General features: G+C 41.7%; 1 protein-coding gene and 1 long non-coding RNA gene across 2 annotated transcripts in view; both read right to left on the reverse strand.

Moving 5' to 3' along the window:
* LOC120547161 (gastrula zinc finger protein XlCGF8.2DB-like) overlaps positions 1–17,286 on the reverse strand; it is a 94,042-nt gene that overhangs the window by 47,234 nt on the left and 29,522 nt on the right. The gene's annotated exons all lie outside the window — the stretch shown is intronic.
* Positions 12,112–14,344, reverse strand: LOC120546304. Its single transcript, XR_005636859.1, has 6 exons — positions 14,057–14,344; positions 13,873–13,950; positions 13,521–13,700; positions 13,248–13,416; positions 12,547–12,761; positions 12,112–12,420 (listed from the first exon to the last, which is right to left on the reverse strand). It is a non-coding gene; the product is annotated as an uncharacterized LOC120546304 (long non-coding RNA).

Consider the following 17,286-nt stretch of genomic DNA (forward strand, 5'->3'; position numbering starts at 1 on the left):
TCATCAGGAGTCACGGTAGGTGTTGGAGCTGTGGAGACAACAGAGTCTGGTTCTCTGGTGATCTGCTTGCTCAAGTCCTTACTTTTCAGAGATGATGTAGCAAAGTCGGCCTTTGGTGCAGGCTGCTCAGCTGGTTCAATCTGGCTGATTGTCAAACTATCCTGGACAACAGTGATGGTAGGAGGTTCATCATCAGGGGTCACGGTAGGCAGGCCAGCTGACAGTCTTGCCTGGGCCCGGGACGAGATCTTAGATGGGCCCCCCCCTCGCGGCCAGATCTCTCCTTTTCCCTTGCTCTTCCTCTCCTCACATCTCTCACTGAAATTAAGTGTGTAATCAGTCTCTGATCCATCCTGCTCAGACTCTCCGACAGGGCAGCGAGCCCCCCCGCATCACTCTCTCTCTATCTCTCTCTCTTCTCTCTCACGGGTAGCCTGACTCTGTCCCTCCGTTGCGGGGCAGCGGGCCCCTCCCGCATCACTCTCTCTGTCACCTGACTGCAGCTGGATCTCTCTCTGTCTCATCCTTACTGATGGAGCTACCAAACTCAACTGTTTCTGTCAAAGTTAACGTGTTGTGTCAGGCTTTTATACAAGCTAATGGACGTTAACATGAGAGCTGGCCTGTTAGCTTACGTTACATGGCTCGTAAACGTTGGCTGCGCTGTTTCTTACCTTGCTCTACGTTGACAGTTCCAGCTTCACCGTCACCACCTTTTTTTAAATATTTGTTTAGAAAATCTCTAAGGCCTCTATTTTCTTCTTCTCTTTTCTTTCCTTTTCCGAGCTCCGGACTTGTGCTGACCGTACATTTTGAGCGTACTGAACTTCAAATCAAGTGACAATATCAAATTTTGATCAGTGGCCAAACCATTTTTATGTTGGGGGTGGGGGGGTTCTTGACCACCATTTCCAGGACAATTAGGAAGAAAACAAATAAAACGCTTTTATGTAATTCAAATATTATGCTACATATTTTTTTCCACAAATAGGCCTATTTAAAAAAAAGATTTTTAATTCTTCCATAATTTAATGAGGGCCCAGTTCTGCCCCCCCCCCCCTACTGTGGGCCCGGGACAACAGACCCGTTTGTCCCCCCCTATCGGCGGGCATGACGGTAGGTGTTGGAGCTGAAGCCAGAACAGAGTTTGGTTCTCTGGTCATCTTCTCACTCAAGTCCTCACTATTCAGAGCTGATGTAGTCAATGTGGGTTCAGCAGGAGGAGTCGGAGGCGGTGGATGAGCAGTAGCCACAGGAGCTTTTAGGCTGGGCGCAGAGGAAGAATCCTCTGTTTCATCCAAGTCAATGTTTGCAGAACGAGTCAGAGAAGCGCGTGAAGGAGACTAGACAGAAGAGTCAGGTTTTCTGGTGGTCTTTTCATTCATATTGTTACTATCCAGGACTGATGTCGTGACTGGATGTTCAGTGGCAGGGGTCAGAGGAAGTGGTGGTGATGACACCTCGGCAACGTCTGTCTCTGGGGTAAACTGCTCCGCTGGTTCAATCTGGGTGATTGTCAAACCATGCTGAATGACAGTGATGGCAAGTGGTTCATCAGTAGAGGGAACAAAAGATGGCAGAGCTGGAAACGCAGCAGAGTCAGCAGCTAGGCGGGGCATAGAGGCAGATGATGCTGTTTCATCCAAGAAAATATTCAATTCAATTCAATTTTATTTATAGTATCAAATCATAACAGAGTTATCTCGAGACACTTTACAGATAGAGTAGGTCTAGACCACACTCTATAAATTCCAAAACCCTAACAATTACAGTAATTCCCTCAAGAGCAAGCATTAGCAGTGGCTATTGCGACAGTGGCAAGGAAAAACTCCCTTTTAGGAAGAAACCTCGGCAGACCCAGACTCTTGGTAGGCGGTGTCTGACGGGGCCGGTTGGGGGTGTGATGAACAGTGGCAAATAATTAACGATAATAATATTAAAGATAATGGAACAGTGACTTCGAAGGTCATCGTGGAAGTTCATGTCATAGCAGGGCACATCGTGTTATACTGAGTAGTGCAGTCTTCTATACCGGATCCTGACTACTCTGTGCATATGAACATCACAGCAGGGCGTTGCGGGATGTAACGTGGCGCTGCAGAGCATGGGTGGATGCGGCAGACGCAGCAGGACGCGGCTGGGAATTGCAGAGAGAAGAAGAAACATAAGGACTCCGGGGAGTAAACTCCCCAGAGCTAGGTTAGTAACAAGCATTTCTGGGACAGGATGCATACAAAAGGAAACAAGTGGAAACAGAAATAAGAGAGCAGCTCAGTGTGTCATAGGAAGGAATGAACTTCCCCGGCAGTCTAGAATTATAACAGCATAACTAAGAGAGGCAGGTTAAAGAGAGGTGCCTGGTCGGGCTAGAACTCTCCCCAACCAGATCGGGCTGTACTGGCCTGCCTCCCTCTACTCTCGCTATATATATAATAAATAAAACTGATTACTACGAAGAGGAGCAGATGGGCTGGGTTAGGCGGACGCTACAACTCCTCACTCCCTAACTATAAGCTTTATCAAAGAGGAGGGTTTTCAGTTTACTCTTAAATGTGGTGACGGTGTCTGCCCCTCGAACCCAAATTGGGAGCTGGTTCCACAGGAGCGGAGCCTGATAGCTGAAGGCTCTGGCCCCCAGTCTACTTTTAGAGACTCTAGGAACCACAAGTAGCTCTGCATTCTGGGAGCGTAGTGCTCTACTAGGACAATAAGGTACTAAGAGCTCTTCTAGATATGATGGTGCTTGACCATTTAGAGCTTTGTAGGTCAGGAGGAGGATTTTAAATTCGATCCTAGATTTCACAGGAAGCCAGTGCAGAAAAGCCAATACAGGAGAAATATGATCTCTTCTCTTAGTTCTCGTCAGAACACGTGCTGCAGCATTCTGGATCAGCTGGAGAGTCTTAAGGGACTTATTTGAGCAACCTGATAGTAAGGAATTACAGTAGTCTAGCCTGGAAGTAACGAATGCATGGACTAGTTTTTCAGCATCGTTTTGAGACAGGATATTCCTAATTTTGGCAATGTTCTTGAGGTTTGTTTTAAGTGGGCATTGAAGGATATATCCTGATCAAAAATAACTCCTACATTTCTGACAGTAGTGCTGGAGGCCAGGGCCATCCAAGATTTGATATCTTTAATACACGCTTGAAGTTTAGCTAACTGACCTGACTGATATAATTGGGTGTCGTCTGCGTAACAGTGATAGTTAATTGAGTGTTTCCTAATAATATTACCTAGAGGAAGCATATATAAGGAAAATAGAATTGGTCCAAGCACTGAGCCTTGAGGAACGCCATGGCTAACTTTAGCGTGCTTGGAGGGTTTATTGTTAATGTTAACAAATTGGGATCGCTCAGAGAAATAGGACTTAAACCAGCTTAGTGCGATTCCTTTAATGCCAACTAAGTGTTCCAGTCTCTGTAACAGGATGGTATGGTCAATAGTGTCAAATGCAGCACTAAGATCTAGTAAAACAAGTATGGAGACACGTCCTTTGTCTGCAGCAGTTAGGTCGTTAGTAATTTTCACCAGTGCCGTCTCTGTGCTATGATTCTTTCTAAATCCTGATTGAAAGCCATCAAATAAACTATTGCTATGTGGAAAATCACATAACTGATTAGCAACTACCTTCTCAAGGATCTTGGATAGAAAGGGAAGGTTAGATATAGGTCTATAGTTTGCTAAGACCTCATGATCGAGGGTGGGTTTTTTCAAAAGAGGTTTTATCACAGCTATTTTAAATGACTGCGGTACATAACCTGTTAATAAGGACATATTGATCATATCTAGTAATGAAGTGTTAACCACGGGTAACGCTTCTTTGAGTAGTCTCATTGGGATGGGATCTAAGAGACTGGTAGATGGCTTAGCTGAGGATATCTTTAACATTAATTGTTGAAGGTCTATTAGGATAAAAGCAGTCTAAGTATATGTCGGAAATAGTCGTTCTTTCTAGCGTTCCTGCGTTTAAAGATGAACCGTTAGAAGTTGAGGGCAAAAGGTGATAGATTTTATCTCTAAATGTTATAATTTTATCATTAAAGAAGCTCATGAAGTCATCACTACTCAGAGCTAGAGGAATAGATGGCTCAGTAGAGCTGTGAGTATCTGTCAGCCTGGCTACAGTGCTGAAAAGAAATCTTGGGTTGTTCTTATTTTCTTCTATTAGTGATGAGTAATAGTCTGATCTGGCCTTTCTTAGGGCCTCCCTATAGGTTTTAGACTTTCTTGCCAATCCATCAATATTGGCAGCAGGTTCAGCATTGGGAGTCACAGGAGTGGGCGGAGAAGACAAAACAGAAGATTCTGGATCTTGGATTGGTTCACCATCTTCCTCCAGACCAGGCTCCTCATTCAAATCTCCAGCCTGGGTGTGCTGAGTAAAATTGTTTTTGGTGCATGAATTTGCAGGCACATCTCAGACTTCGACTGATACACACAGTATCAGTCTGAGGCTGAAACTGCACAAGGACCTCTTTCACTGCAGCATCAACAATAGTGTTCAGCACCTCTGCTGCAAAGCAGTTAAGCCCTCTCCTCAGGACGTCTTGAGGGTACATCTGCTTAGCCGTTTCCTGGATAGACAGGACCATGCTGTCTCTGATGGACCGGGAGAAGTTGACCCGATAGTGCACAGTGGACAAAGCAGTGGAGACCCAGTTCAAAACAAACTTTGTGATACCAACAGCCATTTCACTGAGCTGCTGGGAGGGCATGTTGAGGAAGGTGCTTGGAGGAGGTAACCAGAAGCCCTGCAAGACTTTTGGAAGCACCTCCATCACCACATCTCTTAGGCCAAGCAGTTTGGAGCTGGGGGCCGACTCCAGCTGCTGTGTCAGGCTCCTGCCGTACTCCTGAGCCAAATTAACAAGCTTTGGATGTTGAAAACAAGGAGGGATGTCTTCTGGCGACTTCAGTAGCCTTCTGGCTTCAAACTCAATGTCTCTCACTTGTATGCTATTGATTACCTCCCAAACCAGCATGAGAAGAGGCTTGGCATCTTCCTCATCAAAGTCCTCCAATTCAAACTCCCAGAGCTGCACTCTCACTGTAGCTTTGCTCCACCAGCAGGTCTGTCATATCTTCAACAGTCACCTTAGATGGGATACTACTTTCCCGCTGAAGCCTCAAAAGTTCAATCACCAATGCAATATTGGTCTTGTAAGACTTCATATGCCAGCAGAGCTGCAAAGCGCGCTCATATATGGTTGTGTCGAACAACACCCTGATGGGTCTGTAGATGCCTCTGCTTCCTTCAACGAACTCCATTGTTATGTTGTTGCTGTATATCAACATGCAGAACAGGCTGAAGTGTCAAAGTGACAATGAAAGATTTCCAGCGATTTCTAACAATAGACTGGAGAGTAGAGAGTACTCAAACACAGTTAATTCAACAAGCACAAATGAACAGTACGTGTTCAAGCTGAAGAGTGTATTAAGAATGATTCTGATTGAATCACTGGAATTGACTTGTTTTTAAATGTCAACACTACAAAATCAAAATCATTGCCATGGTAACGTATAAACTGGAGTGTGTTAATGAAGAATGATTCTGATTGAGTCACTGGAATTGACTTTTTGGAACTCTTGTCTTTAAGAAGTCTTCTACAATTCTTTTTTTTTTTTTTTTTTTTTATTTCAACACTACAAAACCTCATACTATCACCTAAATACTCAAACATTTTCACTGAAACTATGACAGTTATCAATTATCCTGGGGTCTGAGGTTTTTACATTTATACAGGGCTCCAGACTGACTGTTTGCCTTGGTTGCACTGGTGCGCCTAACATTTTTATTTAGGTGCACCAGCACAGAATTTAGGTGCACCCAAACTTTTCCTTGCGTCGCCATTAGCGCTGAATGGTGATACACAATATATAGCTCTGTATTTTTTACAAAGTGGGCTAAATGTTCAGTTTTTAGTCAAAGCCACTTTTCACAAGCTCTTTTATTAAAACAGATTGTGATTAAAATAAAATGCAAAGACAGGGTTTCCTTTACCAGTTTGAAAATATACAGCTGCAACACCTGGCTCCAGCCTAGCTGACCCGCCGCCAGGCCCCAGCCCAGCTGACCCGTCACCTGCTCGGCCCCTGGAGGGGCGCTGCCCTCAACGTCCAGTTCTGAAGGCTTTTGCCTTCGTCGCCGGCCGCCTGAAGTATTCTGCCTTAGTCGCCGGCCGCCAGAAGGTGTCTGCCTTCGCTGCGGTCCCCTGTTCCCGGAGGCCTCTCTGTCCCCTGTTGCAGAGGCCTCTCTCTCTGCTCTCTGTCCCGAGTGGCCCCTCTCTGTTCCCTGTCCCTATTGGCCCTCTGTTTCCCCCCAGGCCTCTGCGGCCCTCTGTTGCCCCCAGTGCTCTCTGTTCCCTTGCCCCAATGACTTTTTTTTTCTCCCACGGACTCTCTCGCCCTCCTTGGGTTGTTTTTGTTTATTGGACACTTTTTGTTTTCTTTTTTGGGGTTTTTGGTTCTCCTCCTGTCTTCCCTTGCCGCCCTCCATGGGACGTTTTTTGTTTTTGGGTCGTCTGGAATCCGCCCCTTGAGGAGGGGGCTCTGTTATGGTTTCTGTGTTTTGCCTTGCATTCTGTTATGGTTTCTGTATTTTGCCTTGTGTTTTGTGCTATTTCTGTTGCTTCTTTGTAGTTTTCTGTAGGTTTCCTGTTTTTGTTGGTTAATCTGAATTGTGTATGTTTTGGTTAATTCCTGTGTTCTCTGTTCTCCCTTGTGTTGTCTAGTGTTGTGTCAAGTTTCTGTGTTTAGTTGATTTCATGTTTTCTGTCTTATTTTGATAGTCTGGTTTTCTGTCTTGTCTTGTACAGTTTACATCCTGCGTTTTCCCGCCTTTGTTGATTGTCCTGCCCCGCCCTGATGTGTTTCACCTGTTGTCTCACCTGTTCCTGATTTACTCATCACCTCATGTATTTAGCCTCTGTGTTCCGTGTCCCTTGTCAGATCGTTTGAGTTTGCGTCCTTGCCCTGCCAGTCTGTTCAGTTTGTCTGTGTCTGCCCCTGTTAGTTCTAGTGTTTCCGTTTTTTTTTTTTTTTTTGTACTTCCTTTTTGTTAGTGGTGGGCAGATCGAGGCTTCGTGAAACAATGAAACAGTTGAAGCAAAAGTGCCAAATTGTGTCGAGGCTTCGAAACAAACCGACACCCGTCTCAACAATGACACCTAGTGGTCACTTGCAGGTGTTGATCTGAAACAACCTTGACAACGAGCCATTAAAAAAAAGATGTGAATTAGGCTCCTCACTGTGCATAATGTTATTTTGGTCATGAAAAATGAATTAATAAAAGAAATCAAGCCACAATGTCTCACTTTTTTATAGATTTTTATTCCAAAATATTAATTTCTCTGCTGTGGAAGGACTTAGCCTACTTCTTTTTTTACAGATAATGTCTCCAGCCTTTGAAAAAATCCTCACACAAGGGACACTTGTTGCTGGCATGCAAAGATATTTTTTAGCAAGGACATACAAATGAGGAAAGATTACTGCTCTCTCTTTCCAGTAAGTTAGGGGATCATGAGTTCTGGTCAAAAACGCATCGTTGAGGTATTTTTTCTCTTCCACTGTGGCATCAGCTGTATCATTGTGTATCATCTTGGTTTCACGGATACGATCATCAAAACGTTCCCATAAACTGTCCTGTGTTTCTACTGGTGTTGATGTTGATTATGATGGGCCTGATGTTGACATTTGTGGCTCTGAATGAAAATGAAAACGGAGCTTCCATTTTTATCTATCTATCTATCTATCTATCTATCTATCTATCTATCTATCTATCTATCTATCTATCTATCTATGTAGCTATATATGTATCTATCTATTAATGTGTCACTGTATGTAGGCTATACTCTGTCTGTCTCTAGCCTATCAGTCAATGTGTAAATTTAAATGTAAGCCTAAATATAACTAAACAAATCGCACTATAGATGTCACTATATCACCAAAAATCCGCTATCTCAAAATCAAACTCCTCTCACAAAAACCCAAGAGATTGTGTGGTCTGTTCCAGACCCTGTCAATCAAACTCTGATTCGGCGGACCATGCCACCTGTCGAAACACTTGTGAAACACTCCGATGCTTCATTTAGCCGTAGTCACGTGACATGGGTGTTTTGAATCACGCTTCGGATCAGTGTTTTGAAACATCTGCGCTTTGGGATCTCAACAAAGCTTCGGAACGTCAGTTTTGCGTCAGCCATCCCTACTTTTTGTTATGTTATGAACCATGAAGAGATTAAACATTTTAAAAGGTGATAATTCAGGGTTAGTGAAGTGAACCTGTCGAGTGATTTTGTTTGGGGCAATTGTTTTTACATTGACTCAGGCAGGTTAGATAGCAAAAGTCTACTTAGACAAGGATACATTTTGAAAAATAAAACTTGTGTTTTGCTCAAATATCTGATCCTTCTGCTATTACGAAACACAATTTTGGCTGTTTATAGTATTAGGTCTTTAAATGCGACAAAAACACTAACATTTTTGACTATGTATGTGTGAGGTGCTGGAAAAAGCTTTAAAATGGACCTTGAAAGTGCTTGAAAAGTGCTTAAATTTGACCTTGGAAAAGGTGTACGAACCCTGTAAACCATGACAACCCAGAGTTGGGATCAAGAAGCAGAGTCTCGGATTAATACACCTCTCTGCACTCCTGTACAATCAGGCACTTTCACACTCATTTATATTGGTCAAATCTACCTCCTGAACATCAGTTAAGCATGTTGAAAACAAGTTCACTTTTAAGTGTCTCGAAACTTGAAAGCCTTGACATAACGCATGATGCAATTGTCCAAGTGTAACTCCCTATTTTAAACTAAAATACCAGCAAATGTTTCCACTGATAGTAATGGACCAGAAACCAACATAAATACTTAAATTTATAAAGATAATAAAACAAAGTCCGATGTCAGTCTGAGCTTCCGCCACAATATCCACGTCCATGCGTCATAGTCTGTTCCATACGCAGCCCACGAGATGGGCGGCCGATTCCGTCGGGGGGTAGGCTGGGCTTCTCTGCCCCTAACTCCGCATTGCAATACCCACACTGGAGACACTGGGAGGGATAAAGACAGCTCTTAGTCAAGTATACACAAAAAGGACAGTTCTTCTCCGCACGCCCAGAGTGGGTAGCTAGAGGACTTTCCTTTACTTATCTGTACACAGGCGTTGAATCCGTTATTCAGGTCGCTGCATCCCTCCTGCTGCTTCGGCCTCTATCGATGTGTCCCGATCTGCACCCCCACTTCCTTCACAGTCAGTCCGTTTCTGCTCCGTGTTACTGCCTCCTCATCCGTGTTCCTTCCACTTGTGGCCATGTTACTGTCCTGCCATTCCGGTCCCTCTCGCTCCGTGGTTGGGGTGGCGCAGGACTATCCCTCGCTGTTGGACCATCTTTCCCTTTCCTGGTTTCCGTTCCGCTGTCGACCACACGTCTCACTGCATAGCATCCTCCTGCACACCCGTAGAGCGTCAGCACAGGCCTCGCAGATCTCGACCGTCCTCTCGTCCAGCCTCACCTCCAGTCCTGTCCTGTCCTGTCCTGTCCTGTCCTGTCCTGTCCTGTCCTGTCCTTGGTCCTCTGCCACCTGAGGCCCACATTTCACCACTCCTGCCTTAATAATAATAATAAAACATAAGTTAAAACAGAGTTACACATGCAGTAGATTATAAAAACACTGGCACAGCAAATAGGATTAAAATAGACATGCACACGCTAAAAATCCTTAAAACACACAGGCAATTAATAAATAAAACCACACTGGCACAGCAATTCACATGCAACAATAAAATCAGTGGCACACAGGGATCGTTTACCCAGATTAAAATTCTTTACTTTTGACATAATCTCTAGCAGGCATTACAACTGTCCTGTCCACCCCAACCTCAAAACTTACTTCTTAAAAATAATGGCTCAGTCTGTTGCTACACATTTAACGTTGGTTTTCTGCAAAATGCAAGAATAGGACTCATATTGACAATTTTCTACACAGCATTCTTCGATTGTGGTATCTTACACAGGGATTCTCATTGTCTGACGTAATCAAAATAACGACCCAATACCAAAAGTGCATACGGCTAACATACTAGACAATTTTTTTAATAAACCATAAACAGCCCAAAACAGTACACAGAATATTAATATGAGCAGCGAACGGCCATAAACATTACACAGAATATTAATATGAGCAGCTCATTGTCAAGGTTTCTGTCCCGCGATTGTACTATTACCCTAACATGGCAGCCGTAAACTTACATTAGCTGCTAACCGGCTAATCAACACGGTTGATGCGGTGAACCGCTCAAACACATTTTAAACAGAACACAGGGTTACCAACGTACAGTCTCTAAACTCCCCGCTCTGACCTAACATCACCAGCTTACCTGCAAAATGCAAGAATAGGATTTATTTAGACAATTTCTACACAGCATTCTTCGATTGTGGTCTTGTACACAGGGATTCTCATTGTCTGACGTAATCACGCGAGAGTTGCCTCCTGTGACTCTCCAGCACCTATGCTGCACCTTAGTGCCCTATATTTAGAGAGTGTAGCCAAGTAGGGAATCGAATGTTCTGAGCATACCGTTCTGCGATTGGTTCCGAGGTGGTCATTTGTTTCACGGACTCCATGTTTGATACCAACATTCATCTGATTCCCATTGAATAGTGGAAAAATTTAATAAATTATTTAAAAAATGACATAAATCACTGAAAAAATGCCCAACTGTTGTGCGTTTGGCTGCAATGAAAGACAGGGAAGAAGCAAAAGATTTCATAAGTCCCCCTGTGAAGCAAAAAGTATGGGAGCTGTTCATTATTGTGTGAGGTAAATGTCAATTTCTCTCTTCGATATAACAAATTACATAGGACACATATAGTAATACCATCGTTAATGTGTACAATGCTGAAAAAAGTTTTAACACTGCTTTAGAAATGAGTTTGAAGTTAGCCTTATGCTAGCGTTAGCTTTTTCGCTAGCACTCCATGTACCTAAATGCTTGTGATCTTGCCACAGTCATAGCTATGGCTTTTGGTCTTGACTGAATCCAGGTGTCTTTATTGTCTTCATAATAATATTGGAGGGAAAGTGAAACACAGCTTGGACGGGATGCTGTTCGGCTTTTCACAAGTTTAGACAGCTACGCCGATGTTTGCTAACGTCGCGCAGATATAGCCTCACGTACTAAATAGCTACATACTACCAACCATTTTCCAATATCACCACCGACTATCAAGGTCACATTACCACGACGTATTGCGTTAATGCTGCTTGCGCCATAAGCACAATTTTGCTGGAATTCTATGAAAAGCTTCGCTCCCTTCTCTTTTCTTGAAATGGGTGGGTTTTTGTTACGTTAGACACAAAGCTAGCTATAGCTTTGTATGCTAGCGGACATTAGAAAGGTAAACACTGCTCAGAGACTTATTAGGCGACGTGGCCACTCACTACAATGGGCATTTTTTAGAGGCCCATTTACGATATAGAAGGTAAATATACACTGGAATATTTCCATAAGGGATTTTTACATATTGACAAACATTGATAATAACATGTATATGCCTGTTTAAGGTGAAAATAAGCGATTTATTTCAAGATAGCATATACGCCCCATAGGGTTACACTGTAGAGTCATCTGACGTTTTGACACACACCGCCACTTTCTGCCCAAATTAAAATAGAGCCGTGTCAGGCAGACTCAAGCATAGTAGCACAAACCTTGCTGTTTAAAAGGACATTTTTATAATAATTGGGAAAAGTGGTGCATATTTCCCTAAAAACTCAAGTTCTCATACTCTGCTCTGTGCAGCAGTTAATTATAGGAGATACACTTTCAAGCAGCACTGCTCAAATTATGTAAAACATCTAAATACGACTTTTTTTAATTAAGTGATCTTTCACATTGTGTGTTAGGTTATCAACTACAGACCTACAAGTAGACATAACCTACATTTCTAATTAGGAGAGTTCCAGAAACAATAGCAGGTTGATGTGCCCACCAGCTAAAGCTTGAAAAATACTTGACCATGTGCATAATTTTCCTAACTATAGTGACACTTTGGTTACTTGTAGTAGCATACACAAATAATATCAGAAAGAAACAGGCAACAGGTTAAAAATCATATTCAGTCATTTAATAACCAAACAAAAACAGCCATTATTAAATTATGTCTGTGACTTTAAGCCAGACCAAAAGTGGGAGCTTGAATAATGCCCTCGCACATAAACTTGGTGAATTGAACATAAGTGTCATGGATAGACAGTTTCAAATTTACAAGACAGGTGTTGGCTTCAGGGTACTTCCGCCCTGTCTCGTGACTGAAAGACAGCGTTGGGTGAGGGGAAAAACCAAGAGCTGCTACTCTGTCGGCTCCAGAGGCAAACACCAGGATTTGTTCCATTGTGATCTCAAACGCACCATCTGTAAAGTTGTACGGTAATACAATAATTAACAGCTGATAATGCAGGATTATGTCAGCAAAAGTCAGAGTAGCTCAAATTAAATCTCTAAATACTCAGCACAATTGTTAGTGAATTATTAATTTACCTTCAATATCAGTTAGGAAGTCTCTCCAGTACCCTTCTACTCCCTTCTCTTTTTGCCACTGGTTGCTTTCAGGATGGGACAGCGTTGCTTTGAACAGGGAGATCAAGTCTGTAGCCTTTAAAGGCCTCTCTGATGAAAACAACGCCTCCTTGAAGATGCTGGGGTGAATTTTCATCAGATCCAGGAGACCAAGTGTGTTCAGTCCTTCAGCAAGTCTGTAAAGAACAACTAAAATTAAAAAAGGAGATAGATCTATCTCTCAATACACACACAAATGGAAAACAAAACAAGTGATGTATAAGAAAGCTTGCTCAGAGAAAAGCACGTTAGCCCAACACACCAAAGTTATGATAACTAAGCAATTGCCATAGGGGAAGTGAATCAGGAGTGCCACACAATTGATAGTCATTACCCAGTTAAGTATCCTTTAACAAAGACAGGCCCAACACATTGTGAACAGTCAAACTTTGACCCCAATCAAACAGAAGCAAGTGCACTATATTAGACAACAGTATGTGGCACCATGAAGGTTTGTTTTTCAGCAATAAATATTTTCCAGCTCACCCAAGCATTTTTCTCAAAAAATAAGTAAAATCTGGTCCAACCGCTTTGTCATGAACAAAATGTAAGGATTTAAAATGGTTAACACAATTTATAGAAAGCATTACAGATGAACTGTGGAACTATACTCAAATACTCACTGTTGCAAGGCTTCCTTTGTCCTTCCACATAGAAACTTGTGGCAGCCTGAACCAACCGGTCCCGTCCCTCCATGGTGGCGATATGCCTCAGGGACCCCAACAAGGACAGGCTCTCCGCAGCTTTTTCAATGGCAGCTCTAGCCGCTGTAACATCAACTGCCTCACTGATCTTTAAGACATCATTGACAGTTCATCAGTAGAAGCAGGCCTTTGAGATACTTCACCAATTGTAAAAAAAAAAAAATAAAGCAAGTAAGGACAAAATTGGCATACCTTTTTTGAGTTTCAACTGCAAATCCTGATCTGCTACTTCTTCGAGAGTGGGTGGTGACGTAGGTGTAGAGCAAAGGTTTTGGTAGAGCTTCTCAGAAAAAAAAGAAGGTAACACTCCTCCATGCACCAGTGCTACAGCCATTATCACTCCATATGTTCTGTAGAGACCTCTGTGTAATGCTGCAAAAATGGAAATGTTGAACAAGAGATATTCCAGTGGAAAACAGTTGGCAAATATCTGCAGGATAAGGGGTTTACAAACTATTACTAACTGTCCAAATTATTTATTTATTTATTTATTTATACACACATACATATACACATTTTATAAAACATGGCTGAGTGTGCTTACCCTTTCTTTGTCAGTCTGCAGACTTTCAAGGTATTCCTCATCTTGTCTTGCATGAAGTGCACGCCACTCATGTAAATCCTATTGGGAAACATTAAGAAATGTAAAAACATTAAATCTATTTAGGATTGACATTGTTTTATATTCTAAGTCCCTCATATGAAACTCATAAAAGACAAAATCTTACATCAGCAAAATCATCTGCTACTTCCACTACATCATCTGCTACTTCCACCATCTCTGGGTCATGAGATTCCTGTACAACCTGTAAAATATCCTGAAACACAAAAATAAATGTGATATAGCAATGTCAACAATTGATTGTCTTGAAGCATAAGTCCGACATAAATGGACTTTTTCGGCATGAAAATACATCATATAAGCCATCGAGACAATTTTTTACGTTGATCAACCATTAAGGGAGAAATCCCTGAGAGACGCTAACAGCCAGACATGGCTAACACAGATTAGCTCGGGGCGGTGTACTGAACGTATCCAAAACGGCATTAAATACTTTCCTCTTTGAACTGAACTCCAGTGCATTCGGTAGTCGACTTGTGTGGACTGCCTGTCAATATGGACCTAGCCTACTGCTAAGGCTTGTAGACTTGTAAAACACTTTAATAAACTCTGGGTTCGCTAACTAAGTTGTTGGTGCTTTGTTTTATGTGTAGGGACCCTTATCATGGTACTGCAGAGGTATGGTGCTATTTTGAGCAATATTAGTGGTTAAAAAAATGCCGTTTTGGATGCGTTCAGTGCACCGCCCCCCCGAGCTAATCAGTGTTAGCCAGCTGTGGCTGTTAACGTCTCTCAGGGACTTCTCCCGTAATGGTTGATCAATGAAAGAAATTGTCTTGATGGCTTATTTGATGCATTTTCCTGTTTTTGGCAAGTTATGCAATTATATATGAAGAATAAAATAAGCCTAGAAACAGCTTTAAAAGGCAGGGTTGGTAATGTAGAAAATCTAGGAAGATGCATCTCCCGGGGCTCCATCTAACCCCTCTGCATCCTAAAGAGACCAAAATAATGTATTGGTTATTTGATCATCTGAATGTTAACACCTACAATATACTGCTAAAATGTTGCTTGTCACAGATCTGTAAGGTGGGAAAAAATATTCTTACATTACACCCATCTTGCTGTTCTCCGACCTGCTCTGCCAGACTTCTCCTTTAAAAAGCAGGGAGTAAATGTTACTAGAACATAGTTCAGTTGTATGCATCAATAGGAATCACCAAGTCCACACGAACAGGTCAACCCAATACAGGGACAATTAGATTTACACATTAAAAATTCAGTTTACAATTAAACAGGTCATTTAGCTCAAGGTATGTCAATGTACAGTACCTCAGTGCAAAAAAGGTTTGACTTTCAATATTATACTAAAACTAGTTGGTGCCATTATTTCTTAGTACGAAAAAAATAAACCCACATTAAATTTAACTGCATAGCAAAGCCTATTCAATAATAAGACTTTATTATAAATCTCACGTGTTGTTTTCAGAGTTTGAGCTATTGAACGCAGGAAAGAGGTACAGGGTTTCTCTCTACAAATATAACCGGTATAACCTCTCAGTTAAGCTCATTAATGAGCAGCGATGAACGTATGACCATGAATTCATTAATGTATCTGTGACTGAATGTATGTGATATGGATATGGATATGAATAGAGGAATGAATGCATATTTATAATGGATTGTATGGGTATTTATGAATGGATAAATTAATGTTTATTTTTAGGACAGAATGCATGGATGCTTATGGAAGTAGGAACAATTGTTTGTAAGGCATGTATGGTAAAACAGAAGAATGTAGGAAGGATGGCTTTTTTGCACAAGTAGCCTATAGAAAATGGTAGTTTGCAATTTACATAGCTCTTTGAGTAGCCCAAATGTTCAATGTACATTTGTCTTCTAACTGTTTTAACCCTGTGCTTGTTTTGTGTCTCTGTTGTAACTCTTGCAGCAATTTCTCTCAGTGTCCAAAACTTATTTCTCCTTGGGGAGACTAATAAAGATACTTTTGACTTTGATGTGGATACAGCTAGTAATAGAGAATGTTGGTGACACTCACGGTAAGTTAAGTTATACTCATCATGGGCATTGGTTATGCTACTGCTAAACCTTTACGTAGCACAATAACTAGTGTATGTGTATTAGTTGACATTGCAATGTTTAGTCTATGACAGCGAGCTATAGCCTAACGTTAGCTATCTTGCTGTGTAGCCTATTTATTGTTGCTGATAACAATCCCAATAACGGTCGTAAATGATTTTGCTGTGACATCTCACAGATATTAATGTGTCTGTGTTTTATTTCAGAACCCTAATTATTCACCACTGCTGTGGCGCTTGTAACACGTCCAACCTGCCAGTAACAATTCGCTCGTCTGTCTTCACAGGCAAACGAGGACCGACGCGGCGAGCAGCTGTAACGTTAAAAGATCAGACACAAGTGGACTACAAAGCCTCCAAAATCAATCAATCAATGCAATTTTGAAATATCACGTGTTTATTTAACCTGTACAATAATATGGAAATATGTGCATCATTTCGCCAGTGACAATGATTATAAATTATCTCCTAATTTGATATATAATAAGAGTAGATAAGACTGTTCTGTTGTTATTTGTTGCTAATTAGCCACCAATAAGGATGTGACTGGGAAATAACAATAAGCACCAGTATTTGGTTTCTAAATAGAGTGTAATTTGGTATAATATATTATTAATAATAACTTTTATTTATATAGCGCCTTTCAAGAAACCCAAGGACACTTTACAGAATTACTGTGGCTAAGCTAAGGGAGGTTGTAGGCTGTGGTGAACAGGTGGTGTTTCAGGAGTTTTTTAAATATGTCCAGGGATGTTTGTTGTTGTTGTTTTAGAGTTATCTTAATTTTCTATCTATGAGTTTGAGTTAGCACTGCATGCTCGTTCATTCATCAATTATCATTAAACAAAGGACGTTGCTTTGGTTCAGTGAATCTGGTAGTAGCTAGTGGCTAGCTAGCTAGCTAACCGCTAGCTAGCAGCGCGCAGCAGGTTTTGATTTCTGTCTCTCTGTCATTGAGTAAATGTTAATATAAAACATTTAGAAAGTATTTTGTGCTAATCTGTCATGTTTTTTTCTATCAGGGGAGCAATCCATTTGACTGTGATAGTCCAGACTTTGTTCCCTCCATATTCCCTCATAGCAGCATCACCACCGAGGGGGTAAGCTTCGCTTCAGAACTCGAACCTCCTATGGCGCCATTTTGTTGCTACCTGGCCATCACCTCCCGTTAGCATTCCACTGACTAGCATTCATTTTGGCGCCACTTGACAGCGAATAACTTTACATCTGGAGCGTTTAAAGACTCTATTTGTCCATTGTTTATTTCTAAAGAAACACGACAATGTATAAAAGGCTC

The sequence above is a fragment of the Perca fluviatilis genome, chromosome 18 (assembly GCF_010015445.1).
Source record: "Perca fluviatilis chromosome 18, GENO_Pfluv_1.0, whole genome shotgun sequence".
NCBI classification, from domain to species: domain Eukaryota; kingdom Metazoa; phylum Chordata; class Actinopteri; order Perciformes; family Percidae; genus Perca; species Perca fluviatilis.